Consider the following 21,510-nt stretch of genomic DNA (forward strand, 5'->3'; position numbering starts at 1 on the left):
AAAGTAATGTGAGTGAGTGGCTGAGGAATGGCTGGGAGACGAAGGGATGTGAGAAGAAAGGAAGAAATCAGTAGGATGGAAGTTGTGGAAGCAATGAAAAAAGTTAAAATGAGGAAAGCTCCAGGAATTGATGGAGCGTGTGGTGAAATGCTGAAGCATGGGGGAGAGGTAGTAGTAGAATGGATGTGGAAGATGTACAGATTGGCCTGGGAGGAAGGTAGAGTCCCGGAGGATTGGAAGTCAGGTATAATTATTCCCCCTCTACCAAGGAAAAAGGGAAAATGAAGTATGTGGTAATCATAGAGGCATTTGTCTTCTAAGTGTGATAGGAAAAGTATGTAGTAGGATACTTATTGACAGAGTTAGGGAAATAACAAAGGAATTAGTTGAGAAGAACAGGGAGGTTATAGAAAGGGAGGAGGTTGTGTAGATCAGATATTCATTCTTAGATCTTTAGTGGAAAAGTTTTTAGAGAAGAGAAAGAAGTTGTATGCAGCCATCATGTATTTGGAGAAAGCATATGACAGGGTCGATAGACAAGGATTGTAGAATGTATTAAGAGTATATGGAGTAGGTGGGAAATTGCTGAAGGCCGTGAAAAATATGTATGAGGGTGCTAAGGCTGCAGTGCGTGTGGATAGTGAACTGAGTGAATTTTTCTATTTGAAGGTTAGATTGAAACAGGTATATGTAATGTCTCCATGGTTGTTCAATCTGTATATGGATGAGGTTATAAAAGCGATACAAGGTAGGGCAGTGGATGTTGGAGCGGCCTAGTGAGAGAGGGCAGTGTTTGGATACTCCCTGTACTGTTGTTTGCAGATGATGCTGTGATGTTAAGTGAAGACGAAAGGGAGCTGCAAGGCTTGGTGGATGAGTTTGGGAGAGTGTGTAAACAACGGAATCTAAAGGTGAATGTAGGGAAGAGTAAAGTTATGGTCTCCGAGAGAAGTGAAGTCAATGAACGTACAGTGAGGCTTGATGAGGAAGAAATGAGAAATGTGAGTGTGTTTAAGTACTTGGGTAGTGTGATGAGTAAGGATGGAAGTTTAGAGGGTGAAGTGCTTGAAAGGGTACTACAAGGAAGAAAGGTTGCTGGTTCCTTGAAAGCAGTGATAAGAAACAGGGGAGTGAGCATGGAAGTGAAAAAGTTACTACATGACAGTATTGTGATACCAACTCTAGCGTATGGACGTGAAGCTTGGACCATGTTGGAGGGACAGAAGTCAAGAGCGAAAGCAATGGAAATGAGTATTTTGAGAGGAGCATGTGGAGTCACATGGAGAGACAGACTGACAAATGAGGAAGTGAAGGAGCGTTGTGGTGTGGATGTGGATGTTATAGGAAGCGTAAGGAGAAACACATTGAGGTGATTTGGCCATGTGGAGAGGATAGAGGGTGACAGACTGACGAGGAGAGTGTCTGTGTGTGAGATGGAGGGGGATAGAGGGAGGGGGAACCCAAGGATGAGACGGAGGGATGGAGTGGGGAGGTATATGAGATAGAGGTGCGTGAGCTGGGAGCAGGGCAGAGAAATGGCGGGGGACAGGGCGACATGGAGGCGATTTGTTTGTGGCCACCTCTTACGGGTTTGAGGCGTCTGGTAGTTAATAGATAGATAGATAGACAGTTTCGTATGCCTGATGTTTTACGATGTACAAATAAAAATAACAAGCGTTTGTTTCCGTCCCTGAGTGTCGAGTTCTAAGTTAACATAAAGTACTGAACTGAATATCAAAATTAGTTGTTACTGAAATAAAACATTCACTTATGTAACCCATGCCATAACCACAGAAAAGAGATGGTACGCTTAAGCCGTGCTCCCAGTAGTGTGTGTGTGTGTGTGTGTGTGTGTGTGTGTTCAGAACCAGCACAAGAGATGCAGCTGTTGACATATCGTGTGGTTGGGAACGGAAGGAACTTCATCTCATATTTTTCGAGAGCCGCAATAACGTTTGAAGGGCCAGTCGGTGGAAACATTTTTATGGTTGGTCGATACTCGAGTCTGTAGCTACCAGGTCCTTCACCAGATGCTTGTACAGGCAATAAAAAAAAGTACTCAGGCAATATGAATCATAGGACAAAAAGCTTTAGCATAACGTAGTACATTCTTCTTCCTGTTTCTATAACTGATGTGTTTGAAACTGCATATGTCACTCATGGTTGTTAACGAATCTGGCATAGGCCTGAAGCTTCAGTTACTTAAGATTGCCAGATACACTAAAACATTAAGGAAATATTGCTGACATTCACCGTCATCGAATGTATTTTTTTCTTTTTTTATTGGCCAGCTCCATGTTGCCTTTATTGTTAGTCACATTTTCTTGCTTTCTTGTAGTCTTTCTTGTTTAATTGAGGCAGGCACTTCTGTCCTTTAGAATTAACTGATTCCAACCAAATCTGGACATAGTGATAAGCCTAGCTGTGTCCTACTCGTTGCCTAGCAATGGCCGAAAAAAATGTTTTTTTTCTTGTGTAATTGTGGCAGGCACTTCTATCTTTTAGAATTAACCAATTCCAGCCAAACCTGCATACAAAGACCAGCCTATGACCTAGTTGTGTCACCAAGTTTTGGTTGCTAGTCAACTACTCATTGCGTAGCAACTGTCGAAAAACGTTTCTTGTTTTTTGTTTTTGCTTTTCACGTTTTGAGCTGTAGAAGCATTAGTCATGGACATAGAGAGTTATGACTTCTTTAGGCATAATCTTGAGGTCACTCCCTATTGGAAGTGTTCCATGCATTTTTTCCTCCCCTCTCTCCTCTAGTTTTCGAGTGGCAGCCCTGGAAAGATTGACCTCAGCATCCCAGTCAGTCTTGTTCAATTGTGGCAAGCACTTTTACCCTTCATAATTAACCGATTCCGACCAAACCTGGACACAGTGACTAGTCTATGACCTAGTTATGTCCGCAAGGTTTTGGTTGCTAGAAAACTACTTGATTCCTAGCAACGGCCCCCTCAGCTCCATGGCCATGGGTTCAGAAGTTGTCAGGACCTAGTGGCTGGCCCTAGCACCATTTTTTAAAAATTGAAAAATCGATTTTGTTCTTACCAAATTGAAGAGAAACGTTTGGCACACCTAGCAGTGCAATTTTCAACTTCCTAAACCCATCTTGAGTTTCACAATGATGCATGAAAATTTGTGCAAATTTACTGCGTACATGCAGCTGAAAAATAAGCAGAGGAGCAAAAGGACATCACACTAAAAAATATCCATATTTTGGCCCCCCTCCCCCAAAATTTCAGTGGTGCTGAAATGGTTTGAAATAACTAGATATGTGTATTATGAACAAAATCAGTACATAATATGGGAGATTTCATAAAAGAAATTATGAATTTTTTCACATTTTTGTTTATTGTGTTTATGCAATTATCGAGTTTTTTCTGTTGTCTGGTTGGTTTAGTTTGTGTCCAAAGAAAGGCGAGAAATGGTATTTTTAGACTCTAACCAGTTAAGGGTCTTCCCTTGTGTGTACAGGCTGAACAGCAGCGGCTAAAATTTGATAGGTCCATTCAGAGCCAGCTGTCGTCGCCAATTGGCTTGTACTTATCTTGCTGACCACACATATGGCAGGAGGCTGTGGCAACAGTCTATTAGCTTTGAGATTCGAAAATGGATTGGAGGTTTCATTTTGTTATCCAGTGATCGCTTGGTAGGTCCATTTGTTATCGCATAATCATATTCACAGAAAAAAAATTGCCCGCAATACCAACACTGTTTACTGTTCTCAAACAAAGTGGTATTGGCCTGGAGCATTTGCTCAAAACTGAAAGGAACCTGGAAAAAAAAAAAAAAAATTGAAAGAGCTGATTTTTTTCAGGAAACCTACTCGGAAGCATGCTAAATGGAAATCCACAAACATTCTAAACATTCCACATGAACTTGCCGTTTGGGACGAAAATCTGGCTGACAACGGCTCTGGACGCTTATATAGCTCTGGAATCAAAAGTCTCAGATTGTCATGTAATACTTTTTATTATGGGCTTTCAGGTGTAAGATTTTTTTTTTACCATTATTTCAATGATTTATTGACGTATGTTCAAGATATGATCAAGGTAATGTACTAATTTAAACAAAATGGCAAATTCAACAAATTTACAATCAACAACCAGCACCAACTTTTGCCAGCAGCAGTTATTGAAATACTTGTAAATATATATATATATATATATATATATATATATATATATATATATATATATATATATATATATATATATATATATTTTAGTATCACAGTTAGTTATGGTAACAGTTATAGCATGGGGACTCAGTATCTTTTCCATCAAGTGGGCATGAATCAGCACAGTGTTGGTAAATACACGAGGAACACATAGGTGCACAGTAGAATCCTGCTTTCCGACATTTGCATCTCTCACCACACATTTGTTTACACCCACATGACATAAAGAGAACATCCTCTGTTACTGCTGTTCTGTCAGTCAAAATGGGATTGACCATTCCTCCTTGAAGCTCCCAACCCCAGTCAGTAGGATTTAGATCCTCAACATTGGCCAACCACTCCTGAACTGCGAAGTAGTCTCGATATGAGTGATACTTTGCTGCTGGGGATGTGGGAGGTAGGCCCTGAAGTTGGAGGCTGCTGGATGCTTTGCTCATCCTCTGCATGTCTCAGCTTATCAAGTGTTGTACATGTCGGACTGGCATTATATAACTTCAGTAAGAATATTTCGCCCATTCTGTCTACTTCTTCACAGCTGGCATTGCTCTTCTAAAAACATCCAACCTCCTGCAGTCCTCGCTTTCCAAGACTGTCATGGCCTTCTTTTTGCTAGTGCCATATAAGGCAGAGACTGTCTCACATCCAGTGATAGCATATGCTTTCAATATGTGTTGTCGGGTGTGTGGACGCATTGCCTGCTGGATGATGTTTATACTATGAACAAAGTCTCTCGCATATTGCATATGGATATTGTCTGTTGTGGCCCTGTCAGCCAACATGACAAGCAGATTTGTATCCTTTGCCACTATAACAACAGGCTGTGCGATATTCCCAGCAAATGCCAATGTTGTAGTACTTATTAAACAGTCAGCATCAACCTGACTTTGACAGCAAGCAACGCCTTCTGATGTAAGTCAGTCCTTCGGCCTACTGATTAACCATGACGTGTTACGATATGCTAAAATGGAGCGTTGATTGCCTGTGACTTATGTGTTGAAATCAAACACTATGTCTGTAGGGACTTTTGGATCATTGTGGCGGTTCTGTTCAGCTACCATGGTTGACAGGGTAAGATTTGTGTAGTCATCAAAGCAGACAGTGCATTCTTTGCCATGATTATTGATAACGTGATTCACATAACTGTCACACACATCATCATACCTGCTGTCCACAGGCCATGTCACATTATGCATCAAATGTCCTTCATCCACTAAATAGTATGGGTTCTTAAGAGCTTCAGTGGATAATGGAACTACTGGAGCTTGCAGCACCTTGGTAAGACCACTTTTGTTGTTTTTGCACATTGTATCCCTGTCAAATAACTCTGGTGCCCGTTTGCTAAACTCATGTTTAAGGTGATTCTCCATATCTGATCGTTTCCTCATTACACATGTGACCCTCATGAAGAGTAATGTAGGGTCGACTTCAACCTCTTTGCCAAGGACAATGGCAGTACAGATTGCAGCACCATTACATATAGCCTTGTCACTCTTTTAGAGCTTAACATCAGTGTAGGTCAGGCCAGCGATGTTTGCAGCTGCTTCCTAACCATAGTTGACTGCACAATCTGCATTAACACAGAAGAAAGCCACGACTCTAGTATCAGTGCACACCAGTCTTTTGCGGTATTCACCTGTGTAGGCAAATGCCGAATTGTATAATAGGTAATTCCGAAAGTTGAGAAAGTGCCTGCTCTCAAGCGCAATTTAAGATTCCCAGAGGTCTGTGTGTTGGTCAATCGTCTGAGAATATAGACCATAGAAAGCCTCTAACTGATTCACAAAAAGGAACTGTTTGTGGCAGGACATTTTATGTATGATGGCATGAGGTAATATTACTTGCATCATTTATAAGCTGGAACTGGCACCACTTTAGATAATAGCTTTTCATCAAGTCAATCCCTCAGATCAACACTGATGTTCAGTATGCAAGGTAGGCCTCTTTCTTTGACAGTTCTTCGGTCAGAGATGGTTGGCTCCTCACAAAGATCACAAATATCATATTGTTCTTGTGCTGCCATCTAGTTCCATTCACACTGTCTTCTGTCCATCTATGTATGTCTGCCTCTGCACTTCAATCTGTATCCAACCTGAAAAATAAAAACATTTGATGAAATATACTCAGTTTATTAATTCATAGCAAAATTATCAATATATATTTCCGGTTTTTCTCGTTTGGCGCACGTTCTGTATGTATATCAGTGACACAGAATTCTTAGATCAATTGCAGGAATGGATTTATCACTTTTTAAAACCCATAAAAGCATAAAAGGTGGTATTATATGACCAAGTGTGATTTTAGTCACTGTGCTATACATGCACGTCATGCTGATGGTGGACATCTTGAATTTTTCGTCACACATGGTTAGCTTACGTGGAATATTTAGAATGTTTGTTGATATTGACTTAGGAGGCTTCTATGTAGCCTTTCTGAAAAAAATACACTTTCTCGATTTTTTTTTTCCCCGGGGTGTATCCTTAATGCTCCTGGGCTAGTAGGTGGTGACGACCATCATTCATTCACTTCATGTAGTACTGCCTACTTCTTCCTTCACCTTTATCATTCTTTTTCTATTTCTCCTATCTTTCTTGTCACTTTAATACTGAGGCACAAGCCTGTCTCTTTCAAGTAACCCAGGAAACAATTCAAAATGATGGTTGGTAACCATATAACAAAATAACGGGGTGATATGGAGTCTACTATGATGACCCTGATAACTGAGTGGAGAGATGCAAATGCAGCATCCATTCAGAAAGCAAACCTCCACACCCTTCCCTGTGCACTGTGTGGGACAGCCGGGAAGGAGTGACTACTTGCCTGTGGTTAATGGGTCTCTCTGCCAGACAGACGTGGGTAGCTCATCATTAAGAACTCTTCTCAAACACGTGAATATTTACTTAAAAAAAAAAAAAAAAAAGAACTTTTGCGAGTCATGTTCTAAGGAAAGACTAGGCCTTTGGATATACAGACTGATTGCCTTAACGATCCTAGTGCAGTCGACTGGAACAGATCTAATCAACCCCCCTCCGTCCTCCATGTCCCCCTCCAAGTCAACAATACTGATAGAACGATGTGGCAATGTGTATAAATTTATAATGATATGAATTATGTTGTGGTATAGCAATAGCACTGATGTTATGTGTAAATTCTAGCAGATGTGAAGAACTTATTGTATGATTTAGAAAGTCATTTATAGAATCGATTCTAATGATGTTATTGTTGTATTCGATTAATTATTCACACATTAGGACAGCTGGGCAAACTTCTCAACAGGTGAAAATAATTGTATAGTGCTATTCACAATGCAATATTTAATTACTTGCCCACTAAAGGCTTAATAAATATTATTTTTTACAGAAACCGTATATACTTGTATTACAGACTTACCCAAGAAACACGTACAACACTTAATGAGGCATGACTGATACTATTAGAACTCGCTAAAAATGTAGTTCTGATAATCCAAAAAAGCACACGTACTATGACTTTATCCTATGACTCACAGCGCTACATACGTATGCCTCATACCTTTATTCTTTATACTGGTTGTTCATACAAACGTTTCTGTAAGTTAACAGAGTATTGGACTGGATGGGCAGAGAGGAAAAGAGGTCAATGAGCAACGATATTTGGTTCACTTTCCCACTTCGGTGTATCAGAAAAAACATTTTTTATATACATTCAAGAGAGGACTCAGAGCGTCTAAAGAATCTCGAGCCGCTTGGAAACAAAAATGATAAGAAACAGACAATAGTATTCCGGCTTCTGGACTATTGTCCAGACTTTTGCCACTTAGATATTTACCTGACTAATTATTTCTTAATTTTCCTCCACCAAACGATTATATTCAAAATGAAAGAGATCTCTATAATACCTTTCATTACTTGTTCAGAAATATATATGTTCTCCACTTTGCAGACTAGCACACGAGTGAGTCATATAGTCAACTAGTAATTTTACGAGTATCTTACTGGATTATCATTACTTATAACATAATCTGTGTTTACAACTACTCTGTTGTTAACAACACACACACACACACACACACACACACACACACACACACACACACACAGTATACAGTATAACGTTCTCGCTTGCCAACTGGTAGACGGGAGTTCGCGCCTCGCTCAGGCTGCGAAAAGTTTCACTGACGAAGTGGGTGGTTACTGTCCTCCTTGAGCAAGGGGATGGGTGTGTGCTTGTGTGAAGGTCACAGCCTTGCCCTTAGATCGGACTATATGAGCTCTCAGCTCCCTTCCGGGAGGGTAAAAGCTGACGATCACGACCATCAAGTGATCCTGACCGACCCGGTGAATTACACACACACTTAGGAAAGAGTCGAATATGAAGACCTTACAGAAAGTACAATTCAAAGTTTAAGAATATTATTGCACAGAATGGAAGACAAATCTAAAAGAATTATATAAACTGGAGACTTCAATTCAAATGTAAATTGGAATACTGTAGATGTAAAAAGCCATGAAAGCAGTTGGGATAAAAAGCTGCTAATCTTGTGCAGGAGTATTTCCTAACACAGCAGGTAAAGGAAAACACCAGAAAAAGAGGACTTGATGATCCATCAGTACTAGATCTTATATTTACCAGACAAGAAAATTAAATTGACAATACCATTTATCATCCCCAATCGGCAAAAGCGGCAATCCAGTATTAAATTGTAACTTCAGAATTGAATATGACGTTACCAGCAGTGAGAGTCACAAAAAGAGTCTATATTACAAAAAGGACAACTATCATGTCCAGAAGAAGTACTTCCTATAAATAGATTGGGAAAAGGAACTTAGAGGACAAGATTTAAATATTATATATACAAAATTCTGTGATCTTTATGAAATTTGAGTCCAAAGTTACATTCCACAGCACAAAGCAACATTAATGAAAATTAAGAAATGGTTTAATACAGAATGTAAGAAATCAAAAGAAGAAAGAGAATTGCTGTGGAATAGATACAGAAGACACAATAGTGAGAGGGCGTATAAAAACTATGAACACGCAAGAAATGATTATAAAAAGATAAGGAGGGAGGCTCAGATACAGTTTGAGGAAGACATTATAATTAAAAGTAGTGATCAATTTAAGCTTTTTTACAGCTACATCCGAAGCAAAACCAAAGTTAAAGATAAAATACAGTCCATTACGGATGACGGGATCATATACACACAGGAGAAAGATATTTGTGAAGCACAAAATAAAAATTTCCAATCAATTTTTACAAAGGAAAGAAATTCTGAGAGAGATGATATGGAACATGCATCCCCAAGTGTATTACCAGACATACAAACATCAGAAAAAGAAGTACAGGAAGACTTACGTAAATCAGACAACGGAAAAGCATATGGTCCTGACGAAATTCCAGGTTGGGTGCTACATGAATGTGCAGAAGAGTTAAGCAGACCATTACATTTAATATTCAAGGAATCTTTAGGTCAAGGTAAACTACCTGATATTTAGAAGAATGCAAAGATTGTTCCCCTATTCATAAAAGGGAATAGACAAAATCCACTCAATTACCGATCAGTATGATTGAACAGTGTTGTAGGTAAGTTACTAGAAAAGCTGATAAGGAAAATTTAGGTACAACATCTAGAAAAACACAGTACGATAACAGAGAGGAAGTTCGGTTTTAGAAAGGGGAAATCATATGTTACTATTCTATTAAGCTGCCATGATAGAGGTACAGGAACATTACAGAAAAGAAAAGGATGGGTAGACTGAATCTGTTTAGATATTAAGAAAGCATTTGACAATACCGCACCAAAGACTTTTATGGAGACTGTACCATCAAGGAGGAATCCAAGGCAATCTGCACTGTTGGATGCAGGATTTTCTCAGAAAAAAGGAAATGAGAACAATATTAAGGGGAAATTATTCATCATGGAGGGAAGTGACTAGAGGAAGGCCACATGGCTTAGTGCTGGCACCAATTATGTTTTTGGTATATATAAATGACATAGACAGTAACACTGGAAATGGAAGCTATCTAAATATGTTTGTTGATGATGCAAAAATACAAAGAAAAATTACTAACAGATTCTTGCAAAGAGCTGGAAGAGGAATTAAACACGCTTCATGAATGGAGCAATAAACGGCAAATGGAATTTAATGATGACAAGTGTCAAGTAATTAAATTTGATAAAAATCAGACAAGACCAGATTGGGATAATAAGTCAGAAAGATCAACCCTACACATATCAAAAAGGGAGAAAGACCTAGGAGTAATTATCAATAGCAGACTATCTCCAGATGAGCACATCAGTGTAAAGGTACGTAACATATATACAATGCTTGCTAGTATGAGAACAGCATTCGCATATATAAATGAAGACATGCTGAGAAAGATAATAACATCATTCATCATACCAGCCCTGGAATATGTATCAGTAGTGGGAATCCTTGTCAAAAAACACATAGATAAGATTGAAAAACTACAAAGGGCAGCTACAAAATGGATACCCAGCTTCAGGGATCTAAGCAACGAAGAAAGACTAGAAAAACTGAATGTACCAACACTACAGAAAAGAAGGAAAAGAGGGGACATGGTTATGTTATATAAATGCATCTCAGAGAAAGTGAAAATAGACATAAATGAATATATAACCTATGGGGAAACATCAGCAAGAAGACACTGCAAAAAAATGCATAAAAAGAGTGCTATAAAGACGTAAGGAAATTCAGTTTCCCATATAGGGCAACTGATCAGTGGCGTGCACTATCGAATGAAGTAGTGTGTCACAAAACTATGTATGATAAAAATAATTTAATACACGGGACAGTACGAGCTTGACTCATTGCTGTAATGATACAATTGGGTAAGAACAATTAGGTAAGAACACACACACACACACACACAGTAAACAAAGTATCTGAGTACTCTAAGCTGAGAGTAATAGTACAATATGGCATCGAACGAAATGAATGACTGGTTGCCCTCTGTATATATATATATATATATATATATATATATATATATATATATATATATATATATATATATATATATATATATATATATATATATATATATATATATATATATATATTTTGGCTTATTATCAGTCATTTACAAACTCTTCACTAAAGTCCTTACGAACAGAATAACAAGAATCGGTGCCAAGGCACAGTAAACCCGTCCCCGGCAGCCATTTTAGTGCCGACGTATAAACACAACATGATATGTAGTCAAAGATGTCACAGATCAATTTTGGAATGAATGTGGTGAAAACTGAAGATTTTATGCCCATTTGAAATTTTTGGACTGACCCACCTGACACTGGCCTACCTTACCGCTAACTGGGGGTGACTCCCTTGATGTAACGAGGCATGTTATAGGATGCAGATTTGCAAGATGCTCCCCCAAGTTTTGGTTTCATGTCGATGTGACGAATTTGAAAGGAATTATGGCGATAAAAATTATTTTTGTCCTCATTTATTGGGCCTACAACCAGGGCTTTGGCTTAATTCAGCCCAAAATTAAATTAAGTGATCAGAGGGTCATAAACCATCATCTCTGTAGTTTTAGTGAAAACCGCATCAGTAGTTTTCGCGTAAAGTTGCTGGCAGACAGACTGATAGACCGACAGACAAACAAACACACAAACAAACAGAGAACAGAGTGAAAACAATACCCCTCCCCTAGCCCCTCCAGGGCGGGGACGGTTAATAAGTTTGGAATCAGAGTTGGTGATTTTTTAAATCAAAATTTCAAAGAAATAAAAAAATCAATGATTTTTTTACTTATTCGATTGATTTGATTTTTTATTATTCTGATTTTTCTCTTTATTATATAGCTAATAATTCAAAAACAGTATACTGAATACTGTTAACTTTATGCCCTGTCTATCCACTGATGGTTCAGGGTGAAAGCCACTGCCCAGAATCCAGATATATACCTGTTCAAGTCCTGTCAGTACACTACTGGTTAAGGCTGAGTTGACAGTGGTAATCAAGGCAGCATATTTCGAAGATGATTATATTACCACACAGAAAAATCTTAAGCTGATATTATTATGACATGGCCTCAAGTGACCAGGCATAGCCTACATAGTCGTATGGCTTTGGTTTTTATGGCATGTTATTTCAGATGTACAAAAAATTTGAATACTTAGTTACACAAATGCAAAAATATATTGTCTGTCATACAATGTAGCAATTTCTAATGGCACCATTCTCCAAAATCTGCTTAGTGCTTAAGTAACTGAATAAATTAATGGCAGCACATACCGGTAGTTATACACAACTACAAACCTTCGGATTTCATTGTTAACTTGTAGATAAGAAAATCAAAAAGTAAAAAAAAAAAAAAAAAAAAAAATTGTAAAAATTATGAATGATTTAATCACATGACTGAACCGATTTGATTTCATCAATGCCAACCCTGTTTGAAAGAAAACCAACCTCGTGAACAGGCAGGATTCCAAAGCGGGTATTCGACTTCTGACCATCTACACACAGTGAATCAGCTCATTGAGAAAACCTCAGAATGAAATAAATCACTGTGCTTAGGTTTTGTTGATTACGAAAAGGCTTTTGACTCTGTGGAATCCGTAGCACTTATAAACTTAATGCGAGAACAAGGAGTAAATGAGAACATTGTAAAACTGCACGAAAAAGTGTATAAAAAGGGAACGGCTACAGTTAAAATACATAATGACTAGGAAAAAATATGATTAAGAATGACATGCGTCCGGGAGATATAATTTCGCCAAAATTATTTATAGCATGCCAAGAGAGTATTTTCAGAAAGCTAGACAGGGAAAACAAAGGAGTAAACATAGATGGAGTAAAGCTGAACCATTAATGATTTGCAGATGACATTGTCCCAATCTCAGAAACAGCAGAGACATTGCAAGAAATGTTAAATGACCTGAACAAAGAAAGTCTCAAAGTAGGGCTAAAGATGAAGCGGGGTAAAACTAATGTTTAATCCACATACACCGAAGGGCGTCATCAGAATAAGTGAAGATATTCTTGAAGAAGTCAAGAAGTACAAGTACTTGGGGCAAATACTAAAACTAATGAAAGACTATGATAGCAAAATAAAAAGACTCATTACAATTAGATGGAAAGCTTTAGTTAAACATTGAGACATATGAAAACTAGCTTACCAATCTGTATGAAACGAAAAGTACACACCAATTTATTTTAAATAACAGAAGAGAGGAAGGGAAAACAAATGAATAAAAAAAAATAATCCATACACCAGATTACTGGCATCCTCCATTCCAAAAATACCTGCAGAAGTTGGACTTGTGCAGCTGTAGGTTGAAGTTTGGGGGGAAACAGCTCTGGGGAAGCGAGTTCTAGAGAGATGCAGTTCGGGGAATAAAGAATTCTGATAGGCAGAAGTTCTGCAGTATGGCTGTATGACATTCCAGTCATGAGCGCTACCGTGTAGCGTGAGGGAAGGCATGGAGAGGTGGCACAATGGACGCAACTTCGGCTGAGCATTTGCCATAACAATATCTGTAAACTAATGCAAGGGAGGCAACATTCCTTCTTGCTTGCAGGGGTGGTAGTTTATTTATAATAGCAGGGTTATTAAGAATTCCAGCAGCTTTGTTCTGAATCTTGCCAAGTTGCTTTAATGCAACCTCTCCTCTTCCATTCCATAAGGGTGAGCAATATTCAAAGCTGAAAGCGCACATGACTCTTATACATTATAGGTAACTGCTCGTCAGTGAAGAAGTTACGGACACTGTACAATAATCTGAGCTTCTCTGAGGCGGTTTCAGCAAGTGATCTGACACGACGGGTCAAGAAGAGGGCATTGTTAAGTGAGACACCGGGAATTTCAATACTTTCGGAGATGGGAATATCATTAGCACTGATGGTAATATACGAATCTGGATATATCTGTCTATTAGTAAATTGTATATATTTGGTTTTCTAGCATTAAATGAGACAAGGTTGTTTTGTCCCCATACACTGATCTTAGATAAGTCTTGATCTATGGAGATGGCGGTACTGAGTTGAGAGTTAGAGGTATTAGACTTTGTAAATGGATGTTTGAGTGTGAATGAACTGTGAACTGTTGAGTCATTTGCATATGAATGGATGGGATTGTGGGTGACAGATAAGAGATCATTAATATGAACCTAGAATAGGTTGAATGTAAAATTTCAGTTATGACGTACCGTTGTGAGACCTGGAAACTGACAAAATCGATGGAAATAAACTAATCCGTTCTCAGAGAGCAATAGAAAGGCCAGTGTTGGGAATATCTTAAATATACGGGTCAATATAGACTTGGGTGAAAGAGCAGACTAAAACCAAAAAACATTACAGAAATTATCAGACACGAGAAATGGAGGTGGCAGGCCATGTAGCAAGAGGAAAGGATAACCGATGGAGAAAGAGGCTGACTGGCTGGATATCAAGGGATTGAAAGCGTAGCAAAAAAAGGCCAAATAGGAGGTGGGGAGATAAAATAGAGAACTTTTCAGGGAAAACATGGCAACGATTGCCTCAGTCAAGTAATTCGTGGAGGAGGTTGGGGTAGGTCTTTGTTCAGCAGTGGACTTGTAACTGCTGTTACTGATGATACACACACACACACACACACACACACACACACACACACACACACACATTATATATATATATATATATATATATATATATATATATATATATATATATATATATATATAGATAGATAGATAGATAGATAGATAGATAAACATGATCAGCGGTTAAAACCCATTATGTTATATCATCATCATCATCAGCCTTTGAGGTCCACTTGTACCCCCTCCACAATATGTTTACCCCCGATGTATATATGTCCCCTTCCAATGCATACATGCCCCCACTAAACTTGCTGACCTAGCACGCTTTCCCAGGGCCCCACGCCTGGGCGAAGGCATTATTGCGTCAGTTGAGAGCAGACACCAAGACGGGCAGACTATTTTGTTGTGAGCTCGTAATAAACTCCTTATCTAGCTGTTTGTACACGGAGTTTCTATCACCAAAGTATTGCAAGTTACATTTGGTAGCAGTGGTGTTTCGAACCATCAGATTCTGACCGCCTCCTCCAATTTTTAGTGACACCACAGATACACGACGTCTCGCATCTCCCAGCCCCACCCCTCCTCAGTGCCTCTAGTGGTGTAATACCTGGCTGTGCTTTCCGAGTGTACACTTTCTCTCACTAGTGCTCACCTCTCAAACAACACCACCCACACACCTTGTTCCTGACCGCACGTGTCACCATCGCTGACCTACGCACCTGTTGCACCTGTTCCCGGCACCTGTTCCGAACTCATCATAACTCCTGCCCCCACGGTGCCACTTATCACTGTCTGCCCACTGTCTGCCCACCGCCATTCTCTGCATTTGCAACTCAAGAGCTCTACACCTGCATTGAACCAACATCTGCCCTCACAACCCACCACCGGCCCCATCGCCGCCACGCCCTGCCTTCACCCACATGTGGTCTGAATTACGTGAGCCTCCTAGGACCGCCACTCCCTGCCGGTGACTCATTGCGGCGTCTGTTCTCCTCTCCACCCAGCTGTCTCTCCACCGCCGCCCCGCCCCCCCCCGCCGCCCCGCCCAGCCCCGCCCGCCCCAGCCCCGCTACGCCACACCTGCACGTCATCCATCTCGTCAATCCCGTCTCTACTGTGTAACTATAGTATACCTTACCTTTCTATAGAGATTATCCTCGATTTTCTCTACAGATTGGATATTGTAAATATTCCATCTCATTTCCATTACCCCGTTTTCATCTTCACCTACGTTATTTATTATCCATCTCATCCTTCGCCTTTTATTTAAACCATCCATCCCCGCACCTTCATTCATTTTCACACCTACTCATGTATTCCATTCTCTCATTGTTATATTGTACATTTCCACCAACGTATCCATCTTCATCCTTCATCTCATCTTCCATTGCCGCATTAAATGTCATACTTTCCACGTCAAGCTTACCACCAGCCCTCTCGACCCAGAAACATCACCTGATCATACACCGCCTGCCGACTCTAACACAATCACTCATTTACGAAGTGGCAAAGAGTACCACCGCCCTGCACCTGCGACTCCCGTTTCACTTCCCGCAGAATCACTTACTACCCGTCCTACCCTCGTAAATCCAGATACCTTCTCCTCTACTCCTGCCTCTACACTCCCTTCTTCTTCCTCTACTCCTTCCCCTGTCGCTCCCTCTCCTGCCTCCCTTCATACCCCGTCTTGCTTGCCCTTAACTGCCACTACTTTCTCTCTCTCCCACACCTCTCCTACCGCCACTTCTGCACTTCCAGCCATGGCCAACCCTCCACAGTCTATCTATCTCGACGATGCTAATCGTCCCAAATTTACCGGCCAGGACCCAACTTGGTCTGTCTATGATTTCCTTAGAGAAGTCGAAACCGACATCCACAATAGGCAGCTCACCGATGAATCGCTCAAAGTAGCCTATCTCATGGGTCACTTGCACCACGGCAAATCGGACATCGGATCCGCGATCCGTGGAGGACATTTCGATAACATTCATACCTTTGCTGGTTTTCGTACGGAACTCATCAGCCTTTGTTGCCAGCATTCAAATACTGCGTCTCTCATGGGATTCATTAATCTCCTAAACCAACTAGATGAGGACATGAGGGTCCCAGCGCAACATGCCAAGCTCCACGAAGCTGCCGCCGCCATGAAAGCAACTAGTAGCGAGATGCTCCAATTACTGGTAGGCACGAAATGGTTAGAAGGCAAAAATGGCATTCCAATGCTTTCACTCACCAACTTTGCTGACTTATTGGGTTACCTGAGATTCCTTCACTGGCTTACTCCTAAACAGCGAGAGCTAGCCTTGGAAATCGGTTTCAATCCAGGAGATAAAATTATTCAGGTCACTAAAGCCATTCATGAAAGAACCGGTTCGAACTACACGCATCAGGGCACCACCCAACCCTTGGCCTCCTCAGTCTGTCACACCTCCACTACCCCAGACTAATCTCGCTCCCGTCCCACCACACACGGCAGACCTGCCACGCGTCGTTCTCCTACCACAGGTCGTGATCATTCTAGCGCCCGACGGAACAGACAATCTTCGATTCTCTGCTGGCACTGTGGTCATCCTGGACATCGAGCATCCAGTTGCGACCATACATACAGACGTCCTCACTCCCAAACCAGACAGCGTACGCCTTCCCGCTCACGTCGTCCACACTGCAAATACCACAAATCAAGCACGACTCACACCACTGAGGAATGTCGTTACCTCAACCGCCAACAGTCAGGGGAAGCGCCGCGCCCGTATCGGCCCAATATCACGTAGAACCAGACACCCAACTCCCCATCCGCCATGTAGGTCCCATTACATCCTCGGGTTTAGTCATTCTCGGATGCAGTCATGACATACCAACGTCATTCTTCTTGGACACAGGATCTATAGTAAATCTGATCTCCGACAATTCCTTACATCTTCTTCAACTACATCACAACCACGTCAGTTTCCTAGAACCACCAGACATTCGCCTATGTGGTGTCGAAGGCTCAGAGTTTAAGGTTAAGGGAAGAGTCACCCTTGAAGTCAAACTACGCGGAGATTTGCCCCCTATCCCAATTGAATTTCATGTCACTAATGACTTGCAGTATCCCACAGATGCCCTTATTGGTTTCTCCACCATGGCACAACACTCCATTGCATTATTACCTGCTTGTGGTAGTATAGACATTTCTGGATTCCCGGTTTACAGTATTGAATGTCCCCGTCCTGTTCTTACGATCAAATCAGTCCTTCAATTACCTCTGTCCCCTTTTACGACAAGCAGGGATACTGGGGGAGTATTCTTGGAAACCCCCCCTACCCCCAGGGATATACACGGGCAGTTAATCTAAGCTAACGTGACACTTGCCAGGCCAGACATAAAGCAGGACAACGAGAAGCACCTGATTAGTTTTTACGGTGATCAGCTTGATCACAGCTGCCGGAAGAGTGTAATTATCCTATTCAGTGGTGTCCGAGACTCGGCCTGTTTTATTGCCACTACCCAGCGCTGCCCTCCGCCTACCCTCCCTTTCCTCCTCTCTGAATCATTGTGCAAACCGGTGATTATCTTGTGACGATTGCGCCCGACGCGGAGGCTTAACAACAGTTCAAGGGAGGACGCAGATGGTTCGTGGATTATGCAGATTTTGTAATAAGGAAAAAAAAAAAAACAAGACCACGTAAAGCATTCACTGCAACGCCTGAGGCCCCCAATTCGGGCAGACCACTTTTGTACTTGTTGATTCTCATATGAAGTAAGTTATAATATGCTGTTCTGTTCCTCTTAATAGTGAATATATTTTCACAATAGCAGAATTGCATAACACAACATGTGGCTATATATGGCATCCTTCACGATATGGTCTTCATCATCAAAACTTGACATTCCATATTCCATTCCATCATAACAACATCCTTCACACCAGAGCTTCATAGCTCCCTACATCATTATATCACAATTCATGCTTTTTTTTTTTTTTCTGGTGTAAGCAACCTTCTCAGCAGCTTTACATAATATTTTTCTATCCGTCCATTTTACTATCACATCACCCCTCACACGCACCACATCAACTAATTTCATACTACTACAAAGGCATTCTACACAGCCTGACATTACCATTATATCGCATTTCATTTTGATATACCGTAACACCACCCTTTTTACCATAACTAGTACTTTTATTAAGACGATGGATTCATTACTGAATTTTTGTTTACATCAGGCGATTGCATTTATGTTGGATGAAATCTCTCATGTAGTAACGTGGATATACTTCATTCCTATTAAGTTCTGCAGAACCACATCGCATATGACGTAATATAGCCTCAAAGGAGAGTTCTCGTATTGGAGGTGTCAAGTGTCCTATATCCAACACTACAACTCTCCTCACCACGAAGACACTTTTTCCCCCAACTTTTTCCAAACGCCTTAATCATAACTGAATGCCGAAGAAAAGTGAATATAGAATGATACAGTATTGATAAGGCTGCGATATGTAAAAATGACTATACTCGCAGGTTCCTCACTATCCAACAACAACAACAAAATCTTCACAAATCCTCACTATTCAACAACAACAACAAAATCTTCACAAATCCTCATTCCATCCATCTACTTATTGCTGAACGCCTGAATCCCCAAACCTCCACGTCTCCCTCTCCTCTGTCGTTTGGCTGCTCTCCCTCCAACTCGTACCTCTCTCTCATAATTTTGTATCTTTGCACTCCATCTTCCCATGTCATCCTTGGTTTCCCATCCTTCTCTTCCCCTACTTCGCTCTCACATATACTCTTATCGTCAATCTGTCCTCCATCCTCTCTACACGAGAAACCATCTCTCAGTATTTCTTTAAACACTTTAAATCATATCCTTATCAGCACCCCAACTCGGCCACATTCTTAAAGAACTATCTTACGTTAACTTTGCTCTCTTCACTTGGTGCTGAATCAACACCTCTTTTCTTAGTTTCTACCGAGAAATAAAACACTCATGCGTCTCAGCATACGAGTAAGTTATTCCTTTCAGTACACTGATGTATTTTTAACTTTATTCTTCCAACGGCCATGCAGTTTTACTCTGAAAAAGATCATTCTCTCCTTTCTCTGGTATTATACACGGTGTCCATCAGTACTGACAAAATTATAACACCTTTAATATTTAACACTTCCAACTGACAAACAGTACCCAGCTCAGGGGAGACCTTGTGGTGAAAAGGTTACCATCTTCTCAGCGATGGCGTCATTCCTTTGTTGAAAAAAAAAAAAAAAAAGATTGTTTCTAAGAAGAATACAAATACGATAGGAGCTATCATCTCGAAAAAGTTAATAGTTTTGTTATAGACAGTTCGCTGTTTTAATTACTTTTGCCACATTATATATAGGACGTAACAGACAGCCCTGTGTTTTAATTACTTTCCGACATTATAATATAGGGCGTAATTTGAGGATTGCAGAATTGTGTGATGCGTCTGTCAGAGACAAAATCCAAAATTCTGTTGCTGACCTAGCCCGGAAATAGTACAAGACTACGGTTCGTCACATGCAGGCAGAATGTCAAAACTTCATTATGGACGATATTCATTCTCACAGACTCAGTCTTTACACTATCTGTATGAGGGAACATGAATTATTTATACAATTATTATTTTTTTTTCAATTATGATTAATGTGATTCAGGATAATGAAATCACTTAAATATCAGAAAAAAAGGATGATGTGGAAATAGATTCCTTTGGAGGATCTTCCTATAATAAATTTGTGGGTGATCAATCACGCCTTTCCTCCTGCCAGGTGCACCACCGTGCCCTCACACCACACCCAGCCCTGTCACGCACCCCTCATCTCGCTTACTCTTGTTAGTCACATTTCGCTTCTTCCTTCACATACTCTCTTCTCCTTTGTCTCACACCTGGCCTATTCACCGGAACACATCCACACTTTTCATTTCCCCTTCTCTCCTTGTTCCTGTTTCCTCCAAATCTCAGAGTTCCCTCCCACCCTCCTTCCTGTCTCACACACTCCCTATTCTCCCCTCACTCACAGCCACCTTTTAACTGGTCTTAGTCTGATCTCGGCAGATGCTGAGACAAAGCTGGGTGGAAGAGAGGTCAGGGGGAGGGAGTAAATGGCATAAGGAGAATCAGGGAATAATAAGGGGACGAAAGATGTAAGGAGACATTTTGGATGAGCTGTGAGAGGGAATTAAAAGAGAGGCAAGAGGAGAGAAAGAATGAAGTGAGTGCAGGACGTAAGAAAGAGAGGGATAAGGAGGAAAGAAAAAGGGAATGGAAGAAAAGAATGAGACAGAGAGAGAGAGAGAGAGAGAGAGAGAGAGAGAGAGAGATGGAGGGAAAGAAACTGAGAGAGAAGGGGGGGGCTGATGGATGGAAAGAATTTGAGAGAGAGAGAGAGAGAGAGAGAGAGAGAGAGAGAGAGAGAGAGAGAGAGAGAGAGACTTATCAGTATAACCACTGCTTTTACTATAAACGTGAAGTGGTAGGATACATTGCGGTTCAGCATGGGAAGGCAACAAGGGAAGAGTGAAGCTGGGTGCCCTCCTTATAGGTTTGGAGGAGAGGCAATGTAGAGGTGCGAGGGAGCGGTGGTCGCTGCTGTTTCTATTACTCTTTTTAAGTTTCACCGTAAAAAACTACTTTTCAAACTCTGGTAGGAGCCGAAAACATAATATCCTATCACAATATTTACAGCAGTAATTTGAACCTTGTCTAAGTAGCCTACCACTGAAGTAGAGTTTTTCATATTTTTCTGTACAACCTGAAATATGATAAAAAATTATTCATATGCAGCCATGTAA

The sequence above is a fragment of the Coenobita brevimanus genome, chromosome 46 (assembly GCF_032717465.1).
Source record: "Coenobita brevimanus isolate Jiangsu-jjx chromosome 46, ASM3271746v2, whole genome shotgun sequence".
NCBI lineage: Eukaryota > Metazoa > Arthropoda > Malacostraca > Decapoda > Coenobitidae > Coenobita > Coenobita brevimanus.